The following is a 22,500-nucleotide window of genomic DNA, read 5'->3' as shown; positions in this document are numbered from 1 at the left end:
ACAGTGAACATGGAGGTCCAACATTTTAACTTTTGGTCTCTGCCTGGCGATGATTGAGAGGCACCTCGATGCATCTGGACATCATTCAGGCATGACCGATGACATCAGGCACCGCGATGAGGCAGAGGAAGCTAAGAAGATCCCGTTCCTCTCTGTGATCAGATAAAATGCCACACACACACACACACACACACACACACACACACACACACACACATACACTCCGCTGTGATGAGATAAAACGCCACATTTAGACCAGTGATGGGCGCGTATGACGGGTGAAACTGGGTTTTCACAAAAGCACAAATCACATTTGGCTTCTCTGAGTCCGCACACGTACCGTCTGACGCCGCTTATTCATTTCCAAGCTGCTCTCAAAAGCGGCTTCACGTCAGGTACGATTTCACATTCCCTGCCCAATTAAATCAAAAAGATTGAACAAGAAAGACAACTGTGAACAATGAGCGCGTTAATTCTATTCTACAATGAGCGTGTTAATTGCATTCTGCTCTCAGGACGGGTACAATAGCGGTGTGTTTTCTCACCGTTTGCATGTGATTGCGGCACACACAAAAGGGATTGGTATTTAAAGGTCTGCGCCATTAATAACCGGCACGGATGTCGGCGGCGGCCGTCAGTTTAATGAGCGGTGAGTGGTTGGCCCTCGCCCGAGTATCTCTGCTGAATTAGGCCCTGACAACGGCTGGCTGGCTCCGCGATGATGGATGGGGACCATGGCAATGCCTTGGCTACTGTGTGTGAGCACTTGGGGGGGATATCTGTGTCTTCACGTGTGTGTATTTGATGGAGACTTGCACAGGTGCAGGGGGTAGTGGCTTGTGTATGCTTCTCTCTGTGTGTTTGTGGATGTGTGTGAGTGTGTGTGTGTGTGTGTGTGTGTGTGTGTGTGTCTCTCTCTCTCTCTCCCTCCCTCTCTCTCTCCGTCTCTCTCTCTCTTTCTCTATCTCTCTCTCTTCCTATCTCTCCCTATCTCTCTATCTCTCTCTCGCTGCAACTTAATCACTGTGCTGATGACTGCCCAAGGCCAAGAAGGTAAAGTCTTTTTCACCTTAATTAAGCTGATTGTAAGATCCACCAGCGCAGAGGTGCCCAAAGAGCACCACCAACACAAAATAAATACATAAATAAATAAACTATCCCCTCGCTAACCCTTCTCTCCCTGCAAAAACCCTAAAATAAATAAAATACATTTAAAAACTATCCCCTCTCTAACCCCTCTCTCTCCCTGCCCCGACCACATGCTCCTCTCTGGGGATTGCTCTGGCCATTAGTCGATTGTTTTCAAACTCTTTTTTTGGGCTTTTTCTTTGCTTGTTTACTCATTAATTTTGCAGTGGTTTGCCGGGTCAGACCTGTGCGTTGGCGGTTTTATGATTATTATTATTTTTGGTCGATTAAGGCTATGCCCTCTGTTGCCTTGCCTGCACGGCACCGACAATTGATTTGGGGCAAGTAGTAGCTGTGTGTGTGTGTGTGTGTGTGTGTGTGTGTGTGTGTGTGCTTGTGTGCTTGTGTGTGTGTGTGTGTGTGTGTGTGTGGGGGGGGATATGCAGTAAGAGGCTGTCCACACGACAATGCTGAAAATGAAATTTTGGCAACAACTGAGTTTTGGGGCCCTGAATCTTTTAAAAACGCAACTGATGCTTTGCAGTGCAGAGAGGGGAGTCCGGGACATTTTGCAAGCAATGACGACGCGGCCCCAACTTCAAATAGCCGTTTTGTTCTCCGAAACTTCAGTTTGAGCTCCACCCTCCAAAGCCTTCACCACCTTCTCATTGGAACAGAAACCTCGTGGTAATCAGCCAATTTGTTCTATTTCTACCAGGAGGATGTAATATATCAGAACCCTCAGGCAGGACTGGCTCTGAACATTGGGTGGAGGAGAGGGGGGGTGAGGGGTGTCTCACAAGTGACTAGGCACAGAGATCAGGTGGGAGGGTTCAGGTTTGGGACACACGCCCCCGGGGGTATTTCCTTTCTCATCCCCCCCCACGCTAGAGGGCGACCCATCCTGACCTGGGGCTATCGATTTGCAGACTGATGGTGGGAATTGTTTTCTTTTGCTACCATGCTGGTCAACCTATGGCCCTCTTTTGCTACCATGCTGGTCAACCTTTGGCCTTCCTCTCTCACTTTGAGTTATACAGGTTTTTTGCTTCTCTGGGCTGTTTTGGGTACACAGACTTAGCTTATGTAAAGTTGATAAAAAAAAAAGTGATGTAAAAAGTGAGAAAAATGTATCAACAACATCCAGTCGTGTTAACAACAAGACAAACTGATGTTATCACCCTGACTGCATTGAAAGTGCCATTGGGAGAGGCAGTTTCTGTGAGAGTCATCAAGTCTAATACATTCTGTAGTATTATACTATTATTATACTTCTGTAGTATTATACTGTATGTATCTACACTATGGTGCAGGTTTCATCCCCTCTTCTTACCCTCTCTCCATCTCTCTCTTTCTCTATCTCCCTATCTCTCTCTCCCTCTTTCCCTCTTTCTCTCTCTCTCTCCCTCCCTCTCTTCCCCTCTCTCTCTCTCTCCCTCTTTCCCTCTTTCTCTCTCTCTCTCCCTCCCTCTCTTCCCCTCTCTCTCTCTCTCTCCATCTCTCTCTTTCTCTATCTCCCTATCTCTCTCTCTCTCTCTCTCCCTCTCTCTCTCCCTCTCTCTCTCCCTCCCTATCTCGCTCTCTCCCTATCTCTCTCTCTCTCTCTCCCTCTCTCTCTCCCTCCCTATCTCGCTCTCTCCCTATCTCTCTCTCTCTCTCCCTCTCTCTCTCCCTCCCTAACTCGCTCTCTCCCTATCTCTCTCTCTCTCTCTCTTCCTCTCTCTTTCTCCCTCTCTCTCCCTTTCATTCCATTGCTCCCTATATCTGCAGGTCAGTCTGCATGTTGTCTTGGGTGGATCAGGCACCTGGCCACCTACACAACACATGTTCATGAGTGTGAAGGAACAGGCGGTACCACACAGAGTGTCTGGCGTAGTGGAACACACGTTGTCTTCTGAGTCAGGATCCGTCAACCGTGAAAGATGTTAACTTGCTCTACATTTCATCCTTCACTACCCCTAGCAGAACTTGTGCATGCGTTTGTGTGTGTGTGTGTGTGTATGCCTGTTAGTATGAGTGTGCTTGAACAGTATATGCATACAGTGTACACTGTGTATGAGTGTCTGTACGTGCAATTGTGTGTGTGTGTGTGTGTGTGTGTGTGTGTGTGTGTGTGTGTGTGTGTGTGTGTGTGTGTGTGTGTGTGTATGTGTGTTTTCGGGTCCTGCTCCACGTTTCTCTCTCACCCCCTAAAGTCTTCACAGACCTGTGACTCCAGGAGCTCAGGGGAAGACTTCCACGCAGCACAGAATCACCAATGAGTGAGAGAGAGAGAGAGAGAGAGAGAGGGGAAGAGAGGGAGGGAGAGAGAGAGAGAGAAAGAGGGAAAGAGAGAGAGAGAGATAGGGAAAAGAGGAGAGAGAGAGAGATAGAGAGAGAGAGGGAAAGAGGGAGAGGGGAAGAGAGTGAGAGAGAGTGAGAGATGAGGGAGAAAAAGAAGGAAAGAGGGAGAGAGAGAGAGGGAGAGAGAGAGAGAAAAAGAGAAAGGGGAAGAGAGGGAGCATCAACTGTGCTCGGTGCTTACGGTGTCAGTTTTCACACCCGCGGGACCGAGCGGCGTTCTCCCCTGGCTGACCTGTGCCGGGGCTGCAGCGAAATTGGTCACCTCATAAAAATCGGGGGGCACCTCTGGAAAATTGCACCTCAGAGAACGAGAGGAGTGGGAGGGAGGAAGGGAATGGAGGAAGGGAAGAAGGGAGGGAGGGTTGTGGGCCAGTGACGGATTGAGAATAGATGGAGAGAGAATTGAATACATTGAGGAACAGAGGGTTCACACTTGAGGTTTTTCTTTATAGTCGGTTTGACAAAAGGTGCTGAGAGAGGGAGAGATAGAGAGGAAATGAAGGAGAGAGGGGGAGAGGGAGAGAGAGAGAGAGAGAGAGAGAGAGGGAGGGAGAGACAGCGAGATATATATATATATATATATATATATAGAGAGAGAGAGAGAGAGAGAGAGAGAGAGAGAGAGAGAGAGAGATGGAGAGAGAGAGAGAGAGAGAGAGAGAGAGAGAGAGAGAGAGATAGGCCTCTGTGTTTACCCCCTCTAGCCTTGCAGGATAAATAGTGTGGAGACAGACAACAAAAGAGGAGAAAAATAAATACCGGTGCTCCTCCATTTTAATTCATCTGGTTGTTCTTTAACTCCCCACCCTGCTCCACCCCCCCTGTGCTCTGGGTTCTGCCGCAGTCCCGGCCGCCACTGGGGAAGAGGTCCGGTCCTCATTAGCGGGGTTGACGGGAACCCGATTGGTTCTCGCATGGCTGGGTCACGGAATGTTCCGGCGACAGGACAGGACTCTGAGAAATATGCTTCTGTCACGATGTGATGAAATCGCAGTAATGAAGAGACACACACACACACACACACACACACACACACACACAGACTAAAGACTAAAACACTCCCTCTCTCTATCTTTCTCCCTCGTCTCATTTCTTTCCGTTTCCTTCGTCTTTGTGTGTGTGTTTTCCATCTGGGTGACCCTTTCAGTGTGTAGGAGTCAGAATGGTCCGAAGACTTTATCGTTCCATCTGGCTCAACTGATGTACATGTAGCCTGTGTTTGTCACCATCCACCATCCAGATTCTCTCTCTTTCTGACTCTCCCTCTCTCTCTCCCTCTCTCTCTCTCTCTCGCTCTCTCTCTCTCTCTCTCTCGCCCTCTCACTCTCTCTCCCTCTCCCTCTCTCTCTCCCTCTCTCTCTCTCTCTCTCTCTCCCACACGAACAAAAACACTCACATACCAAGCACACATAGAAACACATACACACACACTCTCTCTGTCTCTCTCTCACACCCAAGCACACACATAGACACACTCACACCTGGCTTGTCTCTCCTTTTTAATCTTGTTTTGTAACACTGTTGTTTGTGTGTATGTATCTTGGGGCCCTGTTGGAATGTGTGTGGATTTGAATCATCTGAGGTGCTCTCCCATGTTCCTTTGGGTAGAGTGTGTGGAGCTGCCTAGGTCAAACACACACACATCCTGTACTGGAGTGTACTTGAGGCTACAGTCAGACGAACTGTTACAGTAACACACGCAGATGCACTGGCAAACCTACACAAATGCAAACACACACACACACACACACACACACACACACACACACACAGAGTGGAGAGAATGGCAGTAGGCTGAAAGGTTTTCTATAGAGGTTCAGCGTTAATGCTATTTAATGGTTGCTTTTGTGCCGGCTTTCTGCATCGCCTTTAAATGGAGATGTCAATTGGATTTGCTTGTCTAGACCAAGAGGTACCCAAACCTGTCAAGGATAAATAGACGGGATATTTTGCACAAACAACATAATCCTCATTCTCCATTTCCTTTGGAACAGGAGGATCTCGAGGAGTTTTCCTTTCCTTTAGACCTTAGCCAGCTTGATTGCATTTGAACCCGTCTGCCTCCTGTCTGTCTGTCTCTAAATGAGAATACGTTGTGCTTTTTAACACGCTTGGCCTTTGTTTGGACGTCAGACGGTTGTCCGCTGCGATCGCTTGATGTGTGGAGATGAGACGGAAATGAGACAGAAACGAGACGGGAATGAGACGAAGAAGGGCTCTTGCCTGGAGAGGATGTGCTCTCAAAAAGCCAAAGTTTGCACAGTGTTATAATAACAGAGGTGTGTGCACTACTGCGTCATTGTGCAGCACATGAGAAGGTAGGTTCTTTGTACACGTCTCACTCTCCCAAGGTTGAAAGTGCACAGCAACAGCCCACGGTTAACGCAGACACAATTAGCAGGTTAGCAATAGAACCGTAGCAAACAGGTGACACTGGAAATGAACCAGCCCAGTGAATTGCTGCTTGTCTGCCACACACACACACACACACACACACACACGCACACACACACACACACAGCTCATCCAGGAACAATGAGAGACAGAGAGGCCTGTGCCTTGTGTGCACTGATACAAGTACAGGTACATGCAAAGTACAATCAAAATGTCAAATGCAACCGACAGAGTTGTTAGGATCTGAGGCGAGAGTCAGCGTAAGTGTGCGTCTCCACTTGCGCAAACAAGACAGCTGGTGTATCCGCTCCGCGGCACCCTGTAGCAGCTCTCGCCAAATCCCCCGCGCTTTGTTTCCCATTACCGAGCCCTGGTCGCGCCGAGGGGAGTGGAGTCGCGTCAAGCAGAACGCACATCTTGCCGCGATGAAAAGCTCTGAGGCTTAATGACTAGAGGAGATTTAATAAAGTGCCCGTCAATCACGCTCCTGTAATTAAAATGTAACTTCTTTTGTTTTCAGGGGCGGGTGGAGAGAGAGGGAGAGAGAGAAATAATGAAGTGAATGACAAGGAAGTCATTAGTTAAGGCGTCAACCCTCTTTGTGCCAACCGCGCTGAATGTTACGAGGGTCTGTGCAAGTACTTAGCCGAGAATATGAACTCAAAAAGGCATGAAAAAGATGGCCTTCTCACAGCAGCCCTGCTGAAGTAGCTTTCGGCCTTTTTGGTTTGTAGCACGAATATGGGCCTACACCAAAAAACACACAAACACCACACACACACACACACACACACACCCAAGGTTAAAAAAAACCTAAATTGCAGCTGTGGGGGGGAAAAACAAAGCAAAATAACAATAACAATGATGGCTCAGATATCGCTTGCCGTCAAGGTTAACCACAGTCCTGCTTCAATGCAAAGTAAAGAAAAACAACAATAGCCCAAGAAAATCAGACTCTCTGACATTCGTGATACGGTTCAAACTCGACCAGCTCGCCTCGCCTTGTGGTTTTCCTCTCCCGTAGCCCCAGTGGCACAGTCTGTGAAGGCGCACACTCATGCAGCCTAGCGGTACGTGTTAGCGTGGCACATCATGACTCAGCATTATTTACGAGTATTATTCCAGCGATCCATTTACTTCCCAGAAAGTCCCAAAACGGGCACCTTATAATTTGGATTCCGCCAATGCCTCGAGAACTAACCAAAGATGTTTAAATGACAGGGTGTGACGTCTCACGGATGGTTGTGTCCTGAGATGGTAGTGTGTTTCTTAGACCGTTTCAGCATGGCTGACCTTCCTCAAACCAAAAACCTTCAGGATGGTCAGAACCAACACAAAAATGGACTTCCAGCCCCTTTTTATACCTGCCAAGTGAGTAAATCTGTGTGTGTTTGTTGTGGACAAAGATGACTGTGGTTGCTGGCAGGCTAACTCTAAGCTAGAGAGACACCGAAAAAGGCCTTGTTTCTTTTCACCAAGCAAGTCTACTATGGAGTCACAGACAGGCACCCATGACAACTTAATCGACCCGCTCCAAACACCTCCTCCACAGACTACTAGTGTCTCTCTGTCAGGACTAAAATAAACACTTGACAAATTCATGGCTACGGTTTCCTCCTCGTTATGGCCTTTGGTGTGTCTGTGTGTCAAAGGGTGATGCCCTGCTTGTTTAGTCTTTGCGGTCATGGAAGCAGGAACATCTCTGAAGCCCTAATCAATCAACAAAACCCACCCCTACCCCCGGCCCAGGGTCTAAAGACTAGAACCGAGTGTTTACGCAAGTTCCCAACTTAAAGCAACAGTGAGGTGTTTTGAACTAAAACTAGCAAGCATGCTACCTAAAAGTCATTAACCATCCAGTGTGCGGTTTGGCGCTCCCTGGACAGCATATCTACACAGCTCATAGCTTGGATAGCTAGTGGAAACGGCAGGTGTGTTTGTCTGTCCTCTACATGACCCTATACCTTCAGCATGAACTTGAAGATGATACCAAAACCAGTTCACTTAAACAAATTTAAAAAACAGCCGTCAAAACTGGCAAATAGTTACATAGTTTTGCTTCAAACCTCAGGAACTTGCTAATGATCTGCTCTGCCCATCTCGGGCTTCCTCTAGCCCGTGGTTTCTAATGGTTTCTTGTGAGCTCCTCTCCTCTCATCTCCTTCTGCTCCATAGCTGCAGGCAGAGCAGGCCTTTTTCACTCAGCTGACACCGTCTGCACAAATGGTGCTAGAGAGTCTGGCGTGATGCTTTCGTCCCGCTCTCTGCCACTCTCGCTTTCATTCTCACTTCATCCCTTTCATTCTTACTGGGCACTCTATCGCTCTCTCTGTCCGTCTCTCACTCACTCTCTCTCTCTCGCGCTCTCTCTCTTGCAAGCTGTGATTTCTGTCTGTCTGTCCCTGTGATCTGTCCTTGTCTCTCTCACACAGACTCTCTCTCTCCATCCATCCCTCTCCCTCTCCCCCCCCCCTTCCTCCTCCTCGTCCTCCGCTCTCCTGCCTGTCTGTCGTGTCTGTTTCCTTAATGAAGCAGAGGAGGGAGGGAGAGTGGGAGAGAGGGATAGAGACAGATGGTAGTGCCTCGTGGAATCGCAGGCCGGGTGAAGGGAGGGAAGGCGAGGGAGGGAGGGAGGTGGGGAGGGAGGGAGGGAGATGGCCAGGGGAGCGTGAGCGTGGCGGAGCAGAGGCCAGTGCCATGTGGCGCGGCGCCCGCTCTGCCCTCTGGACATCTTCGGCAGGCCCGGCTTGGTGGACGGCCAGCTACTCAGTGCCCTGCCAATTAAAGACCAGCTCCTGGTCTGGCCTCCAGCGCCTGGGTGCTCTCTCGCTCTCTCTCTCTCTCTCTGTCTCTTTCTCCTTCTGTCTCTCTTTCTCTCTCTCTCTTTCCCTCTCTCTCTCTGTCTCTCTATCTGTCTCTTTCTCCTTCTCCTCCCTCTGTCTCTCTGTTTCTCCCTATGTCTCATCTCTCTTTTTCCATTCTCTTTCTCTCCCTTCCTCTCTTCTCTCCCTCTCTCTATCTGTCTTTTCCCAGTCTTTCTCCTCCTCTTCCCTTCTGTTATTCTTCATCTTGTATACTGTCTTCCACCAGTCCATTTTCTGTCATCCTTCACTCGCTCCGCCACAGCTCCTATCATCCTTGTCTTCCACCCTACTCCATTCTTCACTCTCTCTCTCTCTCTCTGTCTCTCTCCTCCGTCTCTCACTTCCCTTTTCAGAGTGTACCATATCCTTTGCTGTGGCTTGCCGTTGTCGTTATCCAAGCCTAGCTCAGGATCCAGATAACCCAGTTCCACAGTAGGGTTCCCGAGTAGGGTTAACGAGTAGGGGAATCAGACTTGATTTCAGTGGGATTGGCAAGGAGAAGCCTCCCAGCCATGACACACTTTCCATCCAGGCACAAGCACAATGTCTCTGTGAGGGGAGCTGTGGGGGTCGAGAGGAGAGAGAGAGGGGGAGCGAGAGAGAGAGGGAGGAAGAGAGAGATCGACAGACTTAGACAGAGATACTGTGTGTGTGTGTGTGTGTGTGTGTGTGTGTGTGTGTACTGTGTGTGTGTGTGTGTGTGTGTGTTTGTGTGTGTGTGTGGGGGGGGGGGGATCTGGAGTGAGATGGAGTATATATACAGGAAAAGCAGATGGAAATTAGCCAGCTGGCTAACCCTGACACATTTACATTGCTATAGTGTAGCACTAATGTCTTTTGCTCATTCCTGTGTCGGCATAGATAAATAAAAGAAAGTAGTGTGAGATGGAGACAAAGAGAAAAAAACTTTAGTTGAATAACTTAGCGCCATGATGACATCACCCTCTCTGGTTGGTCTTAGGTGCTGGGAAACCAGTTGACAGTGCCACAGTCTCTCCCTCTCCTCGTTAAAGTTGGGAACAGGAAAGTTTGCACCACAATGCCACTGTCGCCTTGTCGAGGCCCTCTCTACCTCCCACCCTCCTTCTCTCTCTCTATCCATGTCTCCATCCCTCCCTCCTTCTCTCTCTCTATCCCTGTCTCCTTTCCTCCCTCCTTCTCTCTCTCTATCCATGTGTCCATCCCTCCCTCCCTGCTTCTCTCTCTCTATCCCTGTCTCCATCCCTCCCTCCCTCCTTTCTCTCTCTATATCCCTGTCTCCATCCCTCCCTCCTTCTCTCTCTCTATCCCTGTCTCCTTCCCTCCCTCCTTTTCTCTCTATATCCCTGTCTCCATCCCTCCCTCCTTCTCTCTCTCTATCCCTGTCTCCTTTCCTCCCTCCTTCTCTCTCTCTATCCTTGTCTCCTTTCCTCCCTCCTTCTCTCTCTCTATCCATGTGTCCATCCCTCCCTCCCTCCCTCCTTCTCTCTCTTTATCCCTGTCTCCATCCCTCCCTCCCTCCTTCTCTCTCTCTATCCTTGTCTCCAACCCTCCTTCCTTCTCTCTCTCTATCCATGTCTCCATCCTTCCCTCCCTCCTTCTCTCTCTCTATCCCTGTCTCCATCCCTCCCTTCTTCTCTCTCTATCCTTGTCTCCATCCCTCCATCCCTCCTCTCTCTATCCTTGTCTCCATCCTTCCCTCCCTCCTTTTCTCTCTACATCCCTCCCTCCATCCCTCCCTCCCTCCCTCCTTCTCTCTCTCTATCCCTGTCTCCATCCCTACCTCATTTCTCTCCCTGTCTCCATCCCTCCTTCTCCTTTCTCTATCCCTGCCTCTCTACCTCTACCCCTCCCTCCTTCTCCTTCTCTATCCCTGCCTCCCTCCCACCATTCTTCCCTCCTTTCTTGTTTCTCTCCGTCCCTGTTTATCCTCCCTGGCCACAACACAAAGTCACTCCTGCCTTCCAGAAAAGTTCCAACCACACAATTTCATCTGCCGGCATTGCCGCGTAGCGCCACACACCGCACCGCATGCCAAACCATCTGGGCAACAGGCATGGGGGGGTTGGGTATACATTCCAACTCAATTGCCAAACCAGCAGCTGCCGATGTGACAAAAGCTAAAACACTGCCTGTCCGCCTGTATACACCCCCACCCAAATCCTCCTGCCTGCCTGTACACGCCCCCCCCCCCCCACACACACACACATCCTCCTGCCTGCCTGTACACCCCCCAATCCTCCTGCCCGCCTGTACACCAACCAAAGCCACACCCCCACCACTCTCTCCCTCCTCCCCCCCTCCCCTGGTTGAGGTTGCATTGCACTCTCCAAGGTGTCAGCGGGGAATGCAAATGGCAGACATGCACCCCATATGGGAATCGCAGATGTGTCGTAAAGAGGCACAAATCAAGCAGGCCTGTAGCTCCCCGCTTTTGTCAGGGCCTCCCGGTGGAACCTTCTGGAACACTCATCACGCTTCATGTTTGATGGCACACCAGACATGCCTAATATCCATCCACCAATCAGTGCCACTCCTTGCCAGCCACACACAGACAATGGTGCCCAGTGTCTGGGACAGCAGCCATGGGAGAGCAGCCATTATGATAGTGGATGACCATCTCAAGGAAAAGTCCTAACTTTTAAGCAGCGATGTTCTAATGATTATGATTCGATGGAGAGACAGTACAGAAAAATGCAGAAACCATTCAGAATCGTTCAGATATGGGGTTGAGCTGTTCAAAAGTCCAGCCAAACAGTATTAATCAGTTAGCATAACGACCCCTGGGCTGACTGAAGTATCACCCACACATATCCTGTATTATTATAGGTGTGCATGAATCTGACCAGATGTGTTACAGGTAGGCCCAGGCATTACCAAACACAAACACATGATAAAACATCATCACCATGAAACCAGGCATTACCAAACACATAATGACAAAACATCATCACCAGGCAACCAGTGTTAGCCTCCCCCTCCCCCTGCATGAGTGGCTCCTCCACTGCCAGTACATGCCAAGGATCTCTTCTGGTTAATTGCATGTTGGATGTCCAGCAGTTCACACACTCTATCTCTCAATCTTTTTCTGTCTCTCCCTCCCTCCCTCTCTCTCTCCCTCCCTCTCTCCTGTCTCTCTCTCCCTCTCCCTCCCTTTCTCCTGTCTCTCTCTCTCGCCCTCCTCTCGCTCTCTCTCTCTCTCTCTCCCTCTCTCCCTCTCCTTCGTAAAGAAAAGCAGTAATAAATAGGCAGGTAGAGAGGCTTCGGGTTCTCCCTCTCTGCGGGCTGGAAGGCCTCTCTACTCCTAAAGGGCTCTGTGCTGGCTCTCTCTCCTTCTCTCCCTCCTCTCTCTCTCTCTTTCCTTCCCTCTCCCTCTCGCTCTCTCTCTCTCCCTCTCTCTCTCTCTCTCCTCTCTGCTGGCTGGAGGGCCTCTCTCCTCCTAAAGGGCTCTGTGCTGGCTCTCGTACCCTCCATTCATTCACTCCACACGGGCTCCACTCTCCCCTGACCGCTCTGCCTTTCACTCCTCCCCCTCTCTCTCTCTCCCTCTTCCTCTCCCTCTCCATCTTCCTCTCCCTCTCTCTCTCCCTCTTCCTCTCCCTCTCCATCTTCCTCTCCCTCTCCCTCTCCCTCTCCTCTCTCTCTCTCTCCCTCTTCCTCTCCCTCTCCCTCTCCCTCTCCCTCTCTCTCTCTCTCCCTCTTCCTCTCCCTCTCCCTCTATCTCCCTCTCTCTCCCTCTCCCTCTATCTCCCTCTCTCTCCCTCTCCCTCTCCCTCCTCACTCCACACGGACTCCACTCTCCCCTGACCACTCTGCCTTTCTGGAAGCTTCTAGACGCTCGGCTCAGAATACAAATGAGCCGTCTAGGCGTATTCTCTCTGTCTTTTGGTCTCGAGGACTGTCCTTTCTCTCTCTTTGGGACCTGAGGCTCCTATGGTCTACTCTTTGGGTCTCAAGACTTGTGTCGTCTTCTCTCTTTCCTTGGGTCTCCACGCTCGTCTCGTCCTCGCGCCATGCTTCTCTCTGAGTCTCTTATTCTGGTTATCATTCTCTGGTAACTATGCCAAGGGACTGTAGATAGGGTCGTTGACTTGCTTTCTATCTATCTATCAACTGACTATATTTTCATGTAAAAATATGGAATTTAGAGAAAAGCAGAAAATGATAGAAAAAAATATTGAATCCATATATTTCCATACGTCATCCATATACTGTATTTCATCTTAGATGTTGACCACCCCAGTGTATTTGTGGTTCTTACTCTTATATAAATCAATATGGCAGTCTCGGCTGCTCCTGCACGAGGGCCTATCCAGTGTGAAAAAGAAGGTCCCTGAGCACCATGCAGTCTTCTACTCATGTGCTGAGTATCCCAAGGGACATCATCTCTCATGGGTTATCTGTCATATTTAGCAGATCGATCAGGGAATAGGATAGGCAGAGTCCAAAGGTCGTTGCTGTTGAACACAAGGGAGAAGTGAATTAAAACACACATGAGAGCATTTGGCATGATCGTAAATGCGAATTCACGTGATTGACAGATTGTTTGTGTTCCGATTACTGATCTGTGTGCAATTAACAGATGGTCAAAATGAGGCAGAGAGGTACATTAATTTATCATGTTCTTGCCAGTATTTAATTTCCCCGCTAATTAAAAAGAAAAAAGGAAAAAAAAACAGAAACAGATACATACACAGTAATGCTATATTTTACACTTGAGCGGGTGCCAGTGAACATATGCCCAGGAAGGGAGTGAGAGAGAAAGCAGAGTGAAAGAAAGAGTGGGAAAGACAGATGGAAAAACAGTGAAAGAGAGCAGAAGAGAGAGAGAGAGAGAGAAGGGAAGAGAGAGAGGACAGGAATTGCACAGTTCCCAAGAGAGGAATGCTAAAACTGAGACCTTTCATGGCGCTCGTGTTGATTGTGAGGCAAACGTTCTGGAGACATCCCCCAACACACACGCACGCACACTCAAACACACACACACACACACACACACACACACACACACACACACACACACACACACACACACATACACACACCCTTCTTTTCAAAGCAGCCCAGCCTAAAGTAGAACACATATTTGCTTATGGATGCGAGGTACACCAAACGTACACCCTCAGAGCCAATCACAGGGCCCCCACACATCCTCCCACGCCTTGGATTGCCTTCATCTTCCGTTGGCATCGAGATGAGGCCTGCACTCTCCAAATGTGTTGGGAGTAAAATATGTCTTTTCTACTTCCTTTTTTAACCAGGGCTTCACACTTACTTTTATATTTTTCCCCCCAAGGAGCCTATGTACTTTTGGATCGCATCAAGAAATCAATGAAAATGTATCAAATAAAGTGTTTTTCCTTAAGAAATTAGACATTTACAAGCTAAATTATTTTCATTTATTTGAATAGTAAAAAAAAGTACACTAGGTTTTGAATAATTTCTGCTTCAAACTGTATTTATTTAATGATTGAATTGTTTATACTCCAAACTGGATAGAAGTGGATGAGCCATTCTTCTTAGGTCTGCTCCGTTCATTCAGACACAAAGGACATCACTGGGCCAGCAGCTTTTGCCTAGGCTGAACTTTGAACTTCTTTTTCACACACATACCTCCTCCTGTCTTTCTTTCTTTCACTCTTTTGTTCTTTTTTTCTTTCTTTCTTACGCTTGTACTCCATTTTCCATCCAGTTTTAGTTGAGCCCTGTCTTTCTTTCTTTCTTTTCTTCTTTCTTTCTTTCTTTCCATCTGCCGGATTGTAGTTTGTTTTAGATCACAAAATTACAAAAGTCACCCGATCCACCTTAATGGACATTGTAAAGAACACCTTAAATAACACCTTGGCTGCTATGCTTTGTTTCTCTCCACCCTTCCGTGTTTTATTTTTTAAATCATTCCTTTCATTTTCTTTGGATGAAGCTATTTAATCATTCCATCGCCTCATCGTCGTGGCAACCCACACTGCACCACGCAGGTGCCGGAGGGGGGGATCTGGCACACATAGCCGCTGAATGCGCTGAAGAACTTGAGTTCCTCAGGGTTAATTAAAACAAATGAATATATAGTCACTGACATCTCTCCTAGAGCCGTGTGACAGAGAGTATGAACAGTTAGCACTGCACACCTAACGGAAATTCAAAAGCCCTCGTTGATGTAGTGTTTTTGTTTTGTTTTTTTGCTTTGTTCCTGTGCCAATAAGATGGAGGAGGTTTTGTTTGTTTGTCACTTCCCCCGTCTTGTCTGATTGTCGGTGCTCCCGGAGGTAATTGAAATAGTCGCAGAGTCATCAGAAACAAGATGTACGCACAGAAAGGCAAATGATATCTATAATTTAATTGATAAATAAGGCATGTGGGTGTGTGTGTTGATAAATTGATAAATAACTAAATTGATAAATAATGTGTGCATGTGTGTGAACACACATGTATACGACTGTTAATGTGTGTGTGTGTGTGTGTGTGTGTGTGTGTTATCTGTCTCTGTGTGTTGAGAGGGAGGGAGGGAGGGAGGGAGAGAGACAGAGAGAGAGAGAGAGAGACAGACAGAGTGAGAGAGAGAGAGAAAGAGTGTCTGTATGTTTCTATGTGTGTTGAGAGAGAGGAAGATAGGGAGTTTATATGTTTGTGTGTGTGTATGTGTGTTTCTTATCTGTCTGTGTGTGTTGAGAGAGATATAGAGTGAGAGAGAGAGAGATAGTCTGTATGTTTGTGTGTGTGAATGTGTTTAGAGAGTGTGTGCGTGTGACCATTGAGAGAGACAGAGAGAAAGTGTGTGTGACTGTGCTGAGAGAGTATGTGTGTGAGTGTGTTTAGAGTGTGTGTGAGACTGTGTTGAGAGAGTGTGTGAGTGTGTTGAAAGTGAGTGTGTGAGACTGTGTTGAGAGAGTGTGTGAGGGTGAATGTCTTTATATGGATGCTGAATTAAAATGCGAGAGCCTGGAACAGGAGGGCACTGTGCCGTGGTGTAATGGATGACTATAAGTGAGGCAGGGGGGGGGGGGGTTGAATGCATGGGAAATCAATGGGGTTGAGCCGCTCAAAATATCCTCTCTGGAAGGTCACATCCCTAAGATTAGGACGGATTTGTCAACACGGATGGCAATGACTTTGGGGAGTAGGGATATGGGGGAGGGGCATGATAAGAAATGTTAAGAAGAAGAAGGGTGTGTGTGTGTGTGTGTGTGTGTGTGTGGGGGGGGGGGGGGGTGGTCTAGAGAGGAAGAGAAGGGAAGGTAATTGAGTATGGTTGGGAGACGCTAAGCTTAAGGAGGTGTGAGGTCGATGGTGAAGGCTTAGCTCAAACACTGTTTAATTAAAATCCAAAACAGATTATTGTCCAAAAGATTGGTGGAGATCATCTCTAATCCCGTTTAATGAAAATGACCACAACACAGCAAAGTGGGATTAGCTAAGGTAATGGTGTGTTTGTGTGTGTGTGTGTGTGTGTGTGTGTGTGTGTGTGTGTGTGTGTGTGTGTGTGTGTGTGTGTGTGTGTGTGTGTGTGTGTGTGTGTGTGTGTCTGTGTGTGTGTGTCTGTGTGTGTGTGTGTGCGTGTGCGTGTGTGTGTGTGTGTGTGGAGGTCTGGAGAGGTGGGTCACATTGTTGAGGAATTTCAGGAACTACTCAAGGTTGTACACAGCAATTCGGGTAGACTACTGAAATATGCTTAAAGCACTCATTCTAACTCATGTGAGGATATGTAGAAAAACCATCACTGGATGAACATGAGAGAAAGTGTTTCCATTGGTAGCGCTCCTGTTTGGTACTATTACTACTTTGGTACTAAATACTCTTCGGTAGTGTTTGGGAGTATAAATAGAAGTTGGTAGTGTTAATAGTAGTTGGTAGTGTTTGGTAGAATGAATAGTAGTTTGTAGTGTTTAGTAGTGTTACTGTAATAGTAGTTGGTAGTGTTTGGTAGTGTTAATAGTAGTTGGTAGTGTTTGGGAGTATAAATAGAAGTTGGTAGTGTTAATAGTAGTTGGTAGTGTTTGGTAGTGTTAATAGTAGTTGGTAGTATTTTGTAGTATTAATCATGTGAGTGGAACAGCATGTATTCCTGAATTTTGGTGCTTTTTCTTGTTCAAAGTCACAAGTTGCAGTTTCCTCCCTAATGCTACCATTGAGGTAATTATTTCTGTGAAAATGCCTTTGGACCTTGGAGGAACAGCCAGCAGGAGGCCTGAGAGGTACTCTTGATAATATCAAAAATAATGGAAAAAAATTACTTGGAAAAAATGAAAGAAAATGCCACCATCAGTGAGGACTTGAGGGCAGAACATTGTTGGATTTTAAAATCTAGTCTCATCTTGGGATCAGTGTTAGTGAAAGAATAAGTGCAGTAGCATACTGCTAAACATTATTCCAGGATCTCTTCAAGGAGATTGAATATGATAAGAAATAAACAACAACTTTTTTCATGGTGAAAACATTCAGTGGAGAAAAGAACAGTCTATGGATTTCTGAAACTCACTGAAATAAGACACACACATTCAATGTATAATTAAAATGGCTGTGAAATAAATTATACGAGCACTAAAACTGGATTAAAATATTAAAAGGTGATTGTTACCCCAACGCCTAAAACAAATATATTATATGTTTACAGAATGAATGTAAGAACGAAAACTACTAAAGTAATAGTTCAAGTTCCACCAACCGCACTAATACGGTTGCTGATAATGGAAAAAACTGCTGTACTCTGTGGCCGTGGGAGGTTTTGCTCGGCCATCTTCACGGGCAAAGGCTCAGCAGGTGAGGAGTGTTTGCAACACCTCCAGAGTGTTAAGGCGAGTCCACGAGCAGCGGGGAAAGCAGGGGAAAAAACCAGAGGGTGTTGGGGTTACCTGGTGTGTTTCGCTCGATCATCCACTGAGTGGCCATATTGATCCCCCAACCTCATCAAGATGTTTGTATTGAACAGCGGGAATGGAACGGACTAGCAACCCTGTCAGATCCTCTCTCACAGTCCACCGGCTGAGTCGGAGATGGCAAATAGAGAGAGAGAACAAAACAAAAATCATGCTTCCACCCTCTACTAACCCCCCACCCACCCACACTCCCTGTGTACATCAACACCTCCATACCAGTTTCGTCCCCCGGGGGCACTTTGATGGCCAGAAAAGTTCATCTGTGTCTTTCTCCTCAGGTGGTGAAAATATCCCCTATAAAAGACTCAAGAAGCACAGCAATCAATGCCAGAGGGCCTCTTTTGAGCTTTTCCGCCTTCTTCCCTGCAAAAAAAAACCCTAAACATATATACGTACATAGAGAGACAGAGAGAGAGAGAGAGAGAGAGAGAGAGATAGAGAGAATTACATTTATATATCTATATATATATAGAGAGAGAGTGAGAGAGAGAGAGGAAGAGAGAGAGAGAGAGATGTTTATATGTACATATGCCTTCAGGTCAGAGACGAGGTTGCATTATCAAGAGCTACTTCACTGAGGTTACATCTATATATATGCAACCACTTATCTGTCCTGAAAGCAATTTAAATAGAAGGTTATCATCTGTATTGCATTCAGAGGAATAAATAGCTCAATCTAACTGTGCATTGCAATGCATTTCATTAAGGAAAATATGAGGCTGCGGGTCCAAAATCAATGGCCATGTTATAAGTAATGGAGCATGCCCAGATGGTTCAGCGTGGAAATCATCGAGATTGATCTCACTCTTGAGAATGGCCTAATCATTTCTCCCTTCGTCCATTTCATTTCTCTCTCAGATGGTTCCTGGTTGCATACCCCATGTGTGCCGGAGGTCATGGTAGGGGGTCGTAGACATATGCTGGGAAATAGCTGAATTCACCCAAGCTGTTTAGAGTTCAGTTATGCTAGGGATAAAGGGCTTGATGCTCTATCACCCAGATTGGAGGCACGGATAAAGCTAACCTTGTAGATCCAGCTGTCGAAGGAATCGCGTAGCTCTTAATTCGGCCCAGGCCACAGATGCTAGACAAAGTGCCTTCAGTGCCTGACAAATAAACACAGCCAGCGGCTCTGTGTGTGTGTGTGTGTGTGTGTCATAGTGTGTGTGTGTGTGTGTTCCACAGTGGAGCCCTTCTATGCGTCCAAATAAACAGCCTAGCGGACGCGCAGACTTTCAAAAGCAACCCATAATCATGACCAGGCCTTTTGTCCTGGGGTTCATCTTTGTGGTTTTTCGGTAGAGGAGCCGAGGATGTATCGGTCGTCAGTATTATCTCAACGTGGCAACACGTTCACAGATGGCTTACAGAAGCCTTTCCAGCTGTGAGATTTTAGTACGGGGAGACCTCCCTTATTTTGTGTCTCCACATGGATCCCTCAGCATTCTAGAGAGAAATGACACAAGATAGAGAAATTGAGAAGTAAGTATCTGGGAGCTGCAGTGACTGGCCAGCACAGTAGCATGAATGATAAAAGCCGGCTGAGGTCCGTATCAGTGAAAATTTCTAAGGCTTCGGCTATCTCCACGGCGACAGCATCCCGTTGGTCAACGCGGAGACGCCGGCTCCCAGGTTTCTCCCCCCAAAGGGTGCACTTCCGAGCATGATGTGAAGGGAGGTCTCCTAAGCAGCTTTCCGCTAGGTGGGCTAATGCTAAAGTGGCACAGCTAGCGCTGGCTGGTCCCGGCGGGTAGCCAGCAGCAGCTCCACCAGAGGGGATGGAGATCGGGCTTACCGCTCCCCCGGTGTGAAGCCTTAAGTCCAACCATATGGAGCCCATCTCCTCGCCTCACATTTTAAAAAAATCCCCCGATTGCCCCAGCCCGACCACCCCTCTGCTAACCACCCCCACCTCCCTGGAGGCCTACAACATCTACCCCCACCACCCCCCCACAACCCCCCACCCCAGTTGCCACCGGGGGAAGGGAGAAACACAAACACCCCTGACCAGGAGTCCGAAGCAGCAGCAGCTGTAAGGGAAAATGAGCTCGTTCATCACGTTAAGCAAGTTGAAGCTGCCCCAGGAATCTGCTGACTGGGCTTGATCCTCTGATTAGCTTCATAATGTTCAGAAAACACACATCTAGCACTGAATCATTGGCTCTGCTAGTGTTTGTTTTCTTTCCCTTTTTTTCTCTCCTTTTCTCTCCCCCTTGTTTCTGTCCTTTTCATTTGATTACAGGTTGATTTTCAGTGGCCTTGTTTCATAGCTATGACATATTACCTAAACTCAAAAGAAATGAGAACGTATTGCCGCCGTGTGAAAGAGCCAAGCCCCCCCCAAAATTGAAATGTCTCTCCTGCCTGTTTTGTCTTGGCATCTCTGCTCAGTGATTTTTGTTTTGTTTCTTTCTTATACCTTTTACTTGTTGTTCTTTTTTGTACGTTTTCTTTTAATGACATATGGCTTGTTTTCTTCAACCCACAATTGGGAGTTGATGGATACTTTTTCATTTCACATTGTTTTGGCCCGTTATATTCGAGTTTGCGAGGAAGTGGCTTTTTTCATGACCTGCTTTCACTTGGGTATTATGTCCTAAGCCCATACATGGTGGTGCAGTCCCAGGTCCACCCAGTGATTCACCATATATAGTGAGGCCTCCTAGCCACCAAAACCAAGGGTAGACGAGAAGTCTGAGGCAGGACAGGGTGTGTCTCAACCTCAGGCCTTCTGCGGACAGACGGAGGGCAGCGAGAGCAGAAAGAAAGAAGAAAAAAGAAAAGAAAAGAAAGCAAAGGAAAAGAGAAAACGAAATTGTGTGGTGAAATTCAGAAGTGGACAATCACATAGTGAGGCGGAGAGAGTGTAAGGAATGAAGAAAGAGATGGAGAAAGAGAGAGGGGGAGAGGAACATATACAGAGGGAGAGGTGGAGGGAGAGAGAGGGGGAAAAGGGTGGAAGAACAGGGAAACAAGATGACTGGATGTGTAAACTAAACGTTAATGGCAGCCTGTCAGTTCCTGCTCTTTATTTCGGGCGCATCTGTGCCTCCTCCTTCGCTTTGCCGCCGTTTCTTACTCCCTCCTTCCCGCTATCCATATATCTCACGTCAGTCTCATGTCAGTCGCACAGCTGTCTCATGGCCTCTCTTCTCTGAGACAGCCGTCAACTGTCTGTTTTGTCTCCCGCAGTCTACGTTTGTCTCACCTACCTGTATGTTTCTCATTCTCTCTCTCCTTCTTTGTCTTCTTTTCTGTCTCATGTATTGAGCCTTTGCTGAGCTTGACCCTTTGTTGCTCTCATTATAGTAACGGCGCTGTGTATCTTGTTCTCCACACTAAACATACTCCCTCTTTGTGTTGTACGTACTGAGTGTTATAGACACCACAGCGGCTCAGTAAATGATGTCCTGCCGTAAAGCCATTTTTATCGGGCCCGGGAGCTTTTAAGTTGTCCTCTTTTGAAGATTAGTTTTAGATATATTCCTGCACACAAGGCTCTCCTGGTCGCTGTGTGTGTGTGTGTGTGTGTGTGTGTGCTTGTATGTGTGCGTGTATATGTGTCTGCTTGTGTGTGTGTGTGTGTGTGTGTGTGTGTGTGTGTGTGTATATCTGTGTGTGTGTGTGTGTGTGTGTGTGTGTGTGTGTGTGTGTTTGTGTGTGTGCGTGTGTGTGTGTGTGTGTGTGTGTGTGTGTGTGTGTGTGTGTTGGTGTGTCTGTGCTTGTGTGTGTGTGTGTGTGTGTGTCTGTGTGTGTGCTTGTGTGTGTGTGTGTCTGTGTGTGTGTGTGAGTGTGAGTGTGTGTGTGTGTCTGTGCTCATGTGTGAGTGTATGTGTTTGTGTGTGTGTGTGTGTTTGTGTGTATGTGTGTGTGTGTGAGTCCAAGCATATGTGTTTCAGAGGGAGCCAGGGCTTTGCCGAGTGAGAGAATAGATCAGGAGTGACAATCGCATTTGCCAGGATCTGTTGATGAGAGCGGCGCGTGCCCTCAGAGACATTAAGAAACCAGAGGGGCAAAACAAGCCCACATTAACATTAACACACACACACACACACACACACACACACACCTACACACACTCTCTCCCTCTCTCTCTCTCTCTCCCACACACACACACATACACACACACACACACACACACACACACACACACACACACACACACACACACACACATACACACACTCTCTCTCTCGCTCGCTCTCTCTCTCTCACACACACACACACACACACATACACACTCTCTCTCTCTCTCACACACACACACACGCATATCAAGTGCACCGAGAGGAGACCCAGCTGTTCACTTCAGGGGGAAAATTGCTAGAGAGAAAGAGAGAGAGATGGATAGAGAGAGAGAGATAGAGAGAGAGAGAGAGTCTGGCAGAGAGATTGAGAGCAAGTGGAGAGAAAAGGACTTCAACAAGAACAGAGAAGAAGCCGGCAAATGGATGACATCAGTCAGAGGAGAGAAGAAAGAAAGCTACAACTCAAAGAGAGAGGGAAAAAAAGAGATAGATAGAGGGGAAAGAGAGAAGGAGTGACCAACAAATGGGCACACATAAAATCGAGAAAGAACAAAAGACAAAAAAAGGAAAGAGGGAAAACAGAGTGATAGAGAGAGAAAGCAGGATTTAGAGAGAGGGACAGAAAGAGGGAGAGGGGAAGAGGGAGAGAAAGCAAGACAGAGAGAGAGAGAGAGGGAGAGAGAGGGACGTGTGTCCAAGACGAGAGTTGGACGTTGGGATTAAGACATTAAGACAGGATGAGACGTGAGGCTGGGGATGGGGTGCATCTCAGAGATAATGACAGGGCTGTTAATATCCCGCTCCCACACACACACACACACACACACACACACACACACACACACACACACACACACACACACACACATACACACACACACACAGCCTTTGGTG

Source organism: Sprattus sprattus (genome assembly GCF_963457725.1).
Source record: "Sprattus sprattus genome assembly, chromosome: 3".
Taxonomy (NCBI): Eukaryota; Metazoa; Chordata; class Actinopteri; order Clupeiformes; family Clupeidae; genus Sprattus; species Sprattus sprattus.
This window is presented reverse-complemented; position numbering follows the sequence as displayed.